General features: G+C 45.6%; 1 pseudogene; it reads left to right on the plus strand.

Annotated features, from left to right (window-relative positions):
* Positions 1-2,916: 2,916 nt before the first annotated feature.
* On the plus strand, positions 2,917-9,553 carry LOC123153688 (wall-associated receptor kinase-like 9; annotated as a pseudogene).
* The last annotated feature ends 1,446 nt before the right edge of the window (positions 9,554-10,999 follow it).

Below are 10,999 nucleotides of genomic sequence, written 5' to 3' on the forward strand. Positions count from 1 at the left end.
TATCTACGACAGATTGAAGTGGCGTCGGATTGCAAAGTGGTAGTGGAGGATCTACAGAAGGATAATTTGGCGAGCTACGGTGCGATTGTACATGAAATAATAGCCCATTCCAATTCGTTTGAATTTTGTAGCTTTAGACATGAATTTAGGAGCTCCAATTATGAAGCTCACAACTTAGCGAGGCATGCTTTATCTCTCGGTGGTGGCCGCCGTGTTTGGTTAGGCCATCTCGGGAACCTACCATTCGTCCTTGTAAACATTGTGACGAATTAATAAAGCTTCGCGACGTTGTCTCAAAAAAAAAAACCTCCCAGCCGGTTCCCCTCAAAACAAAATCCCAGCCGGCATACGACGTATGCACCGCTGCCAGCCTGCCACCCATCCATCTTGTAGCCCGCGCGCTGCGTCCCATCTCTCCTCTTCCAAGCCGACAGCCTCCACAGATAGACGATCCACGCCCGCAGCTTAGCGGCTTCTTCCCGCTGGGAGCTGTGCAACGCTGCTCCAACTCCTCCTGTGACCGTGACGCAAGGTCACCGGTCGCCACCCGCTACAATTCCTCATGCGACACAAGGCCGGCGAGATCCCTCCGTGGCTCCTTCATCTTACTCGACGGCCAACCCAATCCCATCTTCTCTCTATTCATCAGCTTTCACCACTGTAAATCTTGTCCTTCCCCTCGGTTCCCAGGCACTGTTCACACGTCTTCTTCCTCATTGATTGTGGTGGGAGATGAAGATGGATGAATGGATCAGGAAGTTGCCGCCTCTGCGGCTACCGTCCACCACGACCACCCTCCTCCTTCCTCCATTTGACAAGCATCCGAATTGTTCGAGCGCGTCATGACCGCCGCGCTCAAGTGGCTGCCTTTGTAATCCCTCCCCGACACTATCCCGGCCTCCGCCTCTCTGGTCAAGGCCGTTGGCCACACGCAGCAGACGGAGAAGTCACGCGCTGGCAGGCAAGCTCGACCAGGTCATCGGCCGCAATGAGATCTGACGCGTGATGTGGATTCATCACCTAGCCGCCGTCATGGTCAACGTAGATGGCGCAATGCCGGCACCACAACCAGTCGTCGTCACCAGCGTCTCGCCGGCACCACAACCAGTCGGCGGCGGCACTCCATCACGGACACCGGTGTCAGCGCCTGCTCGTCCATTGTGGTTGCAGCGGCGAAGCCATCGACGTCGCCGGTTTTTCCTTACGTCCATGCGTAGCCAGTCAGGTTTTTTCTTACAGAGATTTTACCGGTGTATTTGCTTTGAAAATGACAACCTAAGCGGGCTCTAAGAATTGATCCATCAAATCCACGATGGCCGAGCCTTTTGTTTTAGCAAAATGATGACCAGCCTTGACCGCCTGAGATCCTGCCTCCACGCGGTTAGGATAGGTTGTCGACATGCTTTATGTTTTACGTAACGTACGCTATGTAGATCTACTTTTAAATCTCAACCGTCAATCTCATAGTTAATATAAAATCAAAGATATAATAAAAGGGATAACGTACGAAGAACTATGAAAGCCTTCGTCCTTTATTATTAGGTAAAGATAAAGATAAAGATGTGTTGTGTTGTTGAAATATATAGGACACCAATAGGTATCAGACCGGTGATGATATGCATCCATTAGACTAGTTGTACACCGTAGGATCAGAATCATGATGGGCGCCCGATATGTTGCATGCGGTGGTGATGCCTGCAAGTAAAAGGAACCCCCATGCAGTTAATTATCATTCAGCTTTTTGGGCTTATTTTCTAAAAAATCTTCATTTTGATCGAAAAAAACCCGGGGTTAGGCGATGCTTTTCCATCATTGTTCGACTTGCACAGAAACAATGGGTCCCTTCTGGTTTCTTTTTCTCCCTCCAAGTTTGTTCTTCACTGTAATGTGTGTCAACTCAACAAGAGTGAGCAACGGCAAGGCAATCTCAAATCATAATGGGAGTTTTAGGTTTATTTAGATAGATTCGCCTTTGGGGTTGTTACAGAATCGGTTCTTCAAGCCACAGTGGGGATGCATGATGGCGGCGTATGTGGTACGGGGCTGTTGCATGTATGCATGTACCTATAGGCTACAGTTGGATCCATGCACAAATACCAACATAGCCAAATTATGCAGGATAACTTTTGATGGCCAGCTCCCGCAGCAATGTCTGCGGACTAGTCACCCGGTCTACGGACGGATGCGAGAGCCAATTTGCCGGTCAGTGTTGGGATGCCCTGAGCTAGTTTTGCACATACACATACACGACTCGTCCTTGAAATTCGATCTAGCGGTCTAAAATCAGGGAACAAGGAGAGGGGGTGCGCGAGAAAGCGACGGCTCTGTCTTGCCCGCCACCTTCCACGGCCATGTGATTAACTGCTTCTTTGGTGATGTGAATAATTCTGGTCACAAACAACATAAAGGGTAAAGTCATCTTTTCACATATTACTTAACACAGTTGGTTGTCAAAATGGACGAAAGTGTCGCAAAATACAGTGTTACATAAGGGATTAACACTCTCCCTCGTCGGGACGGACGGTGGTCAGGAAGTACGACCGCAGCCGCGTCCAAGGCGGCCGGTTACGCTGAACGCGCACGTGGGCGGCCATGTGCAGGGAGGGCTATTTACAGTACTAGTTTCCATCGTCGTGCAAATCAGATCCAAGCTAAAAAGGCCCAGGACTTGTCGCAGATTCTCCAACCGGCCAATAAGCACTTGCACAACCATTCGCCGAGATGTTGAGCCATCTCAAAAAACAATGGAAAAGAATTAAGCACTACCACAGAGGGCATTTCACACGGAGGCCGCGTGGAGACGAAAGCCCTAGTCCCAGAGCTACCATGCATACATAGCCAAAGCCAGCAGCGCTCCTCTGCCATTATCTGCTTGTGCTTCTCCTTGCTCAAGTTTCAGCCTCAATCTAGTGGCAGATGGCCATCCACGCCGTGCTTCAGCTGCTCCTGCTCCTGCTCCTGCTGCTTTCTTGCATCAACCGCAGCGCCACAACTCCATTAGCAGCGCGAACTCCAAGACACCAGCAGCAGCAGGGCATCAGGAAATTCCCGTCTGACGATTGTCCAACCAAGTGCGGCGACCGTGCAATCAAGTTTCCATTCGGCATCGGCCCCAACTGCTCCCGGCATACCGGCTTCGCCCTCATCTGCGACAACACCACGCAAACTCCAAGGCTCTATCTCAGGCACCACGTCATGGAGGTGCTCGATTTCATTGATGGCGTCGGTAAGAGCTACTACAGCTATTGCGCTTCTAGCTGCTTAATTTCATCCGTAAACTCCCTCGATCGACAGTTCCGATATACTCTGCAAATTACTACTCCCTCCTTTCTTAAATACAAGACCTTTTAGAGATTCCACTATAAACTACATACGGAGCAAAATGAGTGTACGTTAAAACTTTGCCCTTTTTTTTCCTTGTTCCTTTTTGCTAACGTACCACTTTAATTTACAAAAAACTGTTAAAGCCTCTTTTGGTTCATAAGATATGAATATCATAGAAATAGGAAAGCTACAGAAAGTAAGGTGACACATATCTAAAATCTTATGAAACGGAATTTGAAAAGAACAGTCATATGATTCCTAAGTTTTTTTTTTTGAGTCTGAGCGAATGTTTCTTCTCATTCAAAATACAGAACATATGAATCAATCTAATATAGAAACAACATTACATTTCATTCAAACCTGAGGGTCCCAAGGACCAATTTCCTACAAAAATCTTATCCTATAAAATTCATAGAGAAGTCTTGTAAACTAAAAGAAGTCTTAACAAACTGCACAACTTTATTGTATACATCCTCATGAAAAATATCTAGATCTCAAAGCAACTTATGAATGGGCATGTTCTTTTCAAGAATACGCATGCGCAAAGTATATTAAGAAAGATGATGGAAGTAGCCCACCATATTACAAGCAAGTGGCCACAAGCTCCACCATAGACAGCAAGGTATGTCTATCCTCCTACCATTACACCTTGCCTAGCCCTAGTTTCCACTGGAGGAACACATCATGAACCTTCCTAACATAGGCATGACGGTGACTTTGTCAAAAACTCTGTTGTTATGCTCTAACCAAGTGTACCTAGCCGAGATAAGAACAATGGAGCTAATCTCAGCCCGTGCCCTTGAAGAAACGGGAACGACAATCATGAGCCACCATGGAGCGAAGTCCTCATGCCCCAATGGAGTGAACCGGTGTAGCCTATATCCTAGGAGCATATGATACCAAACCTCACGTGAGAAAGGGCACCCCATAAGTAGGTGTTGCGAGTCTTCTGGTAGCTAGCAGTAGAGGGCACAAGAATCCGGGTGATGTAGCTGGCGCCTCTACAATCTATCTGACGTCCATAGTCTGTTGCAAAAGACCAACCAACCGAAAACTTGATACCAGGAGGAGCTCAGGAACTCCAAAACTTCTTGGCACACGGAGTAAATTCCCGCACCAGGAAAAACCCAACGTAGGCCAATCTCGCGCTATACTTCCCATCTGTCGAGCCCCTCCAATGGAAACCATCCTCCTCATCGGAGAGAGAGAGAGAGAGAGGGGGGGGAAGGGAGAGAGAGAGGGGGGGAGAGAGAGAGGTCTAAGACTAGCCACAGTGGGAGTAACTTCAGCAGTAACATCGAGTCTAACTCAGCAAATTTACTTATGTGGCAATGAGTTAATGAAGAAAGAGATAGTTGTAGTAACTTAGCTAGTTACTGTTACATCACATGTCCCAATACAATATGAGTCTATAACCTAAAAAATGAATCTTTGCATGTTACCACACTTAAATTACTACCCACTATAAAGGTAGTAACATAGTCTAGGGATATGTGTATGTTACTAGTGTATGTTACTATCCATTGTGGCTAGTCTAAGAGAGTTGGCCATACCACGAGCCATATAGGTGGTGTGGGCCACCCCATGCCACTAAAATGGTTTTTGGCGTGTCACCGGTAGCGCTTTTTGTACTATTGTTGGGGCATATCATCGAATGGCATGTGGCCATGCCCGGCACCGCCCTTGCCTGACGTTTTTCGATGCCCTTGGAGTTGCGGTGCGTCGTTCTTGTCGCCTTAGCGGAGGCGTATTTCGAAAAGCTATCCGGGATGCCCAATCACTGGGAGACCGTAATGGAGTCGGGCTTTACCGACGAGTTCTTCTTTCCCGCAGCCGCGAGGTTGTATCGGTCGTGGTTGCCAGACCACCTGTGTCCAAGTCCATCTCCTCATCTCCAGCCATCTCTGCACCAACCCTCTATACAGCTACCTTCTCTGCCACTTCACGCTCAAGTTGCTTCCTGTGGCACTACATGCAGGCGGCGTACTCCGCCTTGGAATCAACAATCAGGGTCGGGATCCCCATGTATTTTGCCAAGGCATAATCCATGCTGATTGTGTCAGACAAGGTAGTTGGCGACGACATCTACGACGAGAGATGAGGGCAGCACCACGAACGGGGAGCAAGGGTTGAGGTGGGAGGCGGCGTGGATGCGGGAAATGGAGGACGAGCGCGGGAGGAGTGTGGTCGACTTGGTGGGCCAATCTGGAGCAGATTTGGGATGGGTTTGGTATGTCGGATCCGACGGGACACGTCTGGGCGTCTCCATATCCACCCTAGATATGGGGTTGGTATGAGGAGTGTTGGTCAGCCCGACCGTTTGGGCCGAGTTTGCCAGGTCTGGTTGGATGGCAATTTGGGCAGTGACCGGGCAGGCTGCCTCGATGTTTGTAGATGCTCTAACGGCCAAGAGAGGTTACGGAATTGTAGGATGAGAAAAAAAAAAGGAAGTGTGCAAAAAATACTTGTAACATACTGTGTGAAATTTTATTGCTCTAATAGTCAACAATATCTAAGGCCTATAAATGAAAAAATGTATTTTAAAACATAAATCTTTATTTATGTAAATTTATTATGATTACCGGAAAGTTTGTAGCCACTCGTTGGTATTAAGCCTGCCCAATTGACACTCAGAGGAAAGGAACCAAAACTTTATGCTTATGCCGAGCACAATATTTCCAGAGCCAGGTGAAAGAGACATCCCGTCGATCAACAGAGGTGACGTGGGGAAAAGCCTAACCTTACCAAACTGTTGCTCACAACATAGTTTTCTGCTTGATCAATCAGGTTTCTTAATAACTGTGAGAAGCAATGGAAATGGTGAACCTTTCTTATTAGACTCTTTAGAAAAAAATTAACTAGATGTATCAATGAAACATGTGATGCTACCTAGTATCTCGATCTCATCAGTTAATTTTAGATTGACATAATCATAAGAATAACCGTCCTCCTAGTTGTCCCACAAGCGAATCATATGGGAAGCCTTGTTGAATACTTGAGCAACTTTTCATTAAGTTTAATCCAGAGGGACAGAAGATAAAACTTGATAATCATGATGATCGAATCAAGTAACATAGTGATGTATCTAGGCATGCAATTGGGTACATAACAGACGAACATCACATCTATATCGATAGATAAAAGTAGAAGATTGGATGCAAACCATAACAGAAGGGAGAAGAACACATACAGTGCAGCAGAAGAAGAAGTATTTGCATATTGTGAAGCAGGTCATCGACGTCCGGGAAGAAGTCGCCAGTAGCCACGACGAAGAAGATCTAGCAGTCGCGCGGGAGCACTCCCAGAAAACCTGATAGCCTCTCTTCCATATCAGATCACAACGAGGGAATGGAAGTGGCCAGGTCCTAGCTTAATTCGATCACGACGCGCATGCAAGTCGTGGCGAGTCATGGCGGAGGTGGAGCCCGCATTCATGTGCCCTATTCTCAAGCTCTTAATGGTGCGTAAAACAACCCACCTTATATGTTAGTGTCCCACACCTCCACTAGCATGGTGAGACTATTTTTCACACCGTACCCTTGTCATGCACGAATGAGCCACATGGGCCTATGGGATTTTCCCTAGGAATTATTGTTAAATAAATGGGCTAAACGCCTAAATCCAATGGATCCAACAAGTCTTATTTTCACAACTCAGACTAGGGATTGATTTTTTTTTTTTGAAAGACGGCAAGTGTTCCGTCCCGTTTTAAAGTTTGGAGTTCTAATTCGGACTTCTAGCAGAGCCGAATTCAAGTGAAGCAAAACGGTTCTAGAATAACTAAAGTTGCTGCATGTACAAACTCAAGTTTGTTCACCGGTTTTGAGTAATTTGTGTTTCTTCTTTTCTTTTTCTTTCACAATGCCAGGTATAGTCGTCAACTTCTCGATTGACATCTCAACGAGTCGGGATGCTGAAGTGTACAATGCATCATTACAAGGCCCCTCCAGCAATTTCGTTTTCTCTGTCCGCCAACTGTGGATAAGACTGTGCGACTTCTTCACCTATGTGATTGGAAATTCAAACATGGCTTTGGACTTGCCACTTTGCACTACATGCCATGGACAAGTCTCGGGCACCCTGTACAGCAAGACATGCTTCTACCCAGGGAGAAGATCATGTTGCTAATGCCATGCAGCTCAAGTTTGTCCCTGTCAAGGAGGGCCAGCTGGTGCAGCGCCAAATTGCTGGGTTTGACAGTGTGATGTATTCGAATATAAATGACAGACGGACATGCGCCAATGCTTCGGCAGATGAGGCCAACTTTGCCTGCGTCAGTGATCACAGCTCATGCTTCGACACCTCGTACCTGCCTGGTTATACATGCGCTTGCCATCATGGGTACATGGGCAATCCGTTTTTTTTTCGAAACGGAGGCAAAAGCTTTGCCTCATCTCATTAATTAAGAAGAGTTTTGAAATACATGACCGACCGTCCATGGACGGCCTCAATTCGAAAGTCTACTCTCGCGGTATAAGAGAACTCAAATGCTTGGCCCCCGCCAACCCCCAAAGCCTGGCTTCGGTCTTAATTCTAGATGTGATTACATATGGCATGGAGGACACATTCCTAAACACTCTCGCGTTCCGCTCGTTCCAAATCTCCCATGAAACCAACATGACGACAGATGCGAGGCCCTTTCTCACATTGGCATTGACGCCCACCATGTGGTGCCACCAGTCCTTGACGTTGTCGAAGCTGCTCCAGTCGGCGATGTCCACATTGGTCAAGCCCATCCAAGTCTTGATCTCCGCCCGTATGTACTCGCTGGCTGCTCACGTTGCGGTAATAATTGATTCACCTACACATCTGCATGTTTGCAGTTAATATTTCCGTGTTTTTTTTGGAGTATCTCACTTACAATCATTTTAATTTCAACTTTTTTCTAAAATGTTAGGATACAATCGGTCGAAAAAGAAAATTAATTTATCAGGTGAAATTTCGTTCCCCTTTGATTTCTACTATGAACACAACAAAAAATGAAATCAATATTAAGGTGCGCCGCCATTCATGCAGATATCGCTATTGGGCTTGGTGTTGGCTTCGGGCTACTACTTCTTGGCTTAAGTGCAATGTTTATCCGCCGTAGATGGAGAAGAGACATCCAGAAGAAACTGAGAAGGAAGTATTATACAAAGAATCATGGCCTCCTTCTGGAACAATTAATATTATCGAGTGAAGCTGCAGGTGAAACAACAAGGATTTTCTCGCTGGAGGAGTTAGATCAGGCAACAAACAACTTTGATCACACACGGATCCTTGGCCGTGGAGGGCATGGCATGGTCTACAAAGGCATCTTATCTGATCAGCATGTGGTGGCTATAAAGAAATCTAAGGTCATTGAGCAAGTTGAGATTGAGCAATTCACAATGAGGTTGTCATCCTTTCACAGATTAACCACAGAAATATCGTAAAGCTTTATGGCTGTTGCCTTGAAAGTGAGGTCCCACTATTAGTGTATGATTTTGTTCCTAATGGTTCCTTGTTTGAAATCCTTCATTCTGGTCCAAGCAACGGTTTTACTTTGTCCTGGGATGGTTGCCTAAGAATTGCTGCACAGGCTGCAGGTGCTCTCTATTATCTCCACTCCGCAGCGTCCATATCAGTCTTCCACCGTGATGTCAAGTCTTCTAATATACTCCTAGATGCAAACTACACTGCAAAAGTTGCTGACTTTGGTGCGTCAAGATTGGTGCATATAGACCAGACTCATGTTACAACACATGTACAAGGCACATTTGGGTACTTGGATCCGGAGTATTTTCGCACTGGGCATCTAACTGAAAAGAGCGATGTGTACAGCTTCGGTGTCATGCTTTTAGAGCTACTTCTCAGAAGGAAGCCTGTTTTTACTGGTGAGTCAGGCTTAGCCCAGAGTTTATCTTGTTACTTTCTTGCGGAGATGCAGAAGAGGCCTATAAGAGAGATAGTCGCTGCTCAAGTTCGTGAAGAAGCAACCGAGGAAGAAATTTTCAGTGTTGCCTCTCTCGCAGAGAAGTGCCTACGTATCCAAGGTGAAGAAAGGCCTACGATGAAGGAAGTAGAGATGTCTTTGCAGGTTCTGCATAAGAAACATTCGATGTCATCCCATGTCACTCGAGAAAATGGTAGAGCTGAAGCTGATGTTTCATCTCACTCAGCTAACGGAGTTGATCCAGTCACCACAAACAACCAAAGATGTTATAGCTTGGAGCGAGAGTTCATATCATCTGCCAGCTTACCACGCTAAGTGTGTTCTTCAATGTTTTGCTGCTCATCCATTCCACTTATGTTTTCTGAGAGTGAGAGTGTCATAGTATAAGCTCTGTTTTTTCCTTAGCTGAATAAGGGGTCGGCCATGCAGCGTGCGAATGTTGACACCTTGGCGGATTCTATTTGATATTTAGTTAGCTCGCCCTGGATAAATCATGGGATGGCACGAGGTCACGCAGTCATGGTGGAATAAGTGCGTTTATAACTAAAGAAGAAAGTTGCAACTGTTTTATGTAGCGCCAAAACTCTGTTCTTTGGTTCAGTATGTAGTCAACTTTTATTGTCTCTCTTTAAGAAGATTAGTTTTTCAATTTCCACTGAACTTTCTGTTATATGTACTTGTTTTCTACATCCACATGTTTGATTAACTTCACTAAGTTTTTGAGCGAATTTACATGACCATATAGTAGAAGACATGATTAATGCCATGCAGCTTAAACTTGTAAATATAAGCTTCTTTTGAAAAAGGTGAATATAAGCATATCACTGATAGTTGATAGATGAATTCTGCTAGGATTGCAGTGTTCTGTAAAAGGGGAGATAATCAAAACTGCCCGAACGAGTCAGTATAACGTTAAAGCGACCCGGCAATGGTCTAAACTTAGTAGGTATGCGCTTTCCCATGTGTTTCCTTCCTGTTATAACAACATTTTTCTTTGATGGGTCTGATGTAGCCATTACGAACTCCTTAAAAAATTAAGATCACTAGCTAGGCAGCTTCCACGCGGCAATGCTCCATTCTTGTCAATGCCCTATCACGGGTAGCAGCAACCACGATTTGATATTTTCTCTGAATACACCATGTGAACTGCCATTGGTGACATTGGCCATCATTTGAGATTAGCCTAGCAAAACGACTTATGTTTAGGTACGGAGGAAGTAGAACCTTCACCAGCGAGAAACTGTGGCGCTACGCACGACAAAAAGTTGTGTGGCCTGAATGTGAGGAAGCAACCAGTCAGTCAAGCAGAGAAAGCAGGGCCTGACAGATTATATACGTAGACAAGATCCTAGAAGAGTTAAAAGAGATAGCTATAGAACAGGTGTTAAGAGCCTTCGATGATGAACCACAGTGTTTCATAGCATAATGCAGAGCAAGGTTCGCCTGTTTTAAGAGCCTACCTATCTAAAAGTTGAGTCATCTATTTTGAAACAGAGACAGAGGGAGTACCAGTTGAGGTAAGAGAACTTCAAATTAACCCTCGAGAACTTAGAATCCTATCCTTTCATTACGAGAGTTTAGCTGTCAGTGTATTCTGAACTAACTTACCATGTTATACTGTACACGCATCTGTAACCCTACTCAAACAGCAGGTGAAAGACAAGGAGCAATGTTTTGACTAACAGCAGTTAAAACTCCAGTAGCTAGAACAATTTAACTGCAATTTTTGAAATTTTGATTTGTCAGGCGACCTTCTCTCGA

This window comes from Triticum aestivum, chromosome 7A, assembly GCF_018294505.1.
Source record: "Triticum aestivum cultivar Chinese Spring chromosome 7A, IWGSC CS RefSeq v2.1, whole genome shotgun sequence".
Classification (NCBI taxonomy): Eukaryota; Viridiplantae; Streptophyta; class Magnoliopsida; order Poales; family Poaceae; genus Triticum; species Triticum aestivum.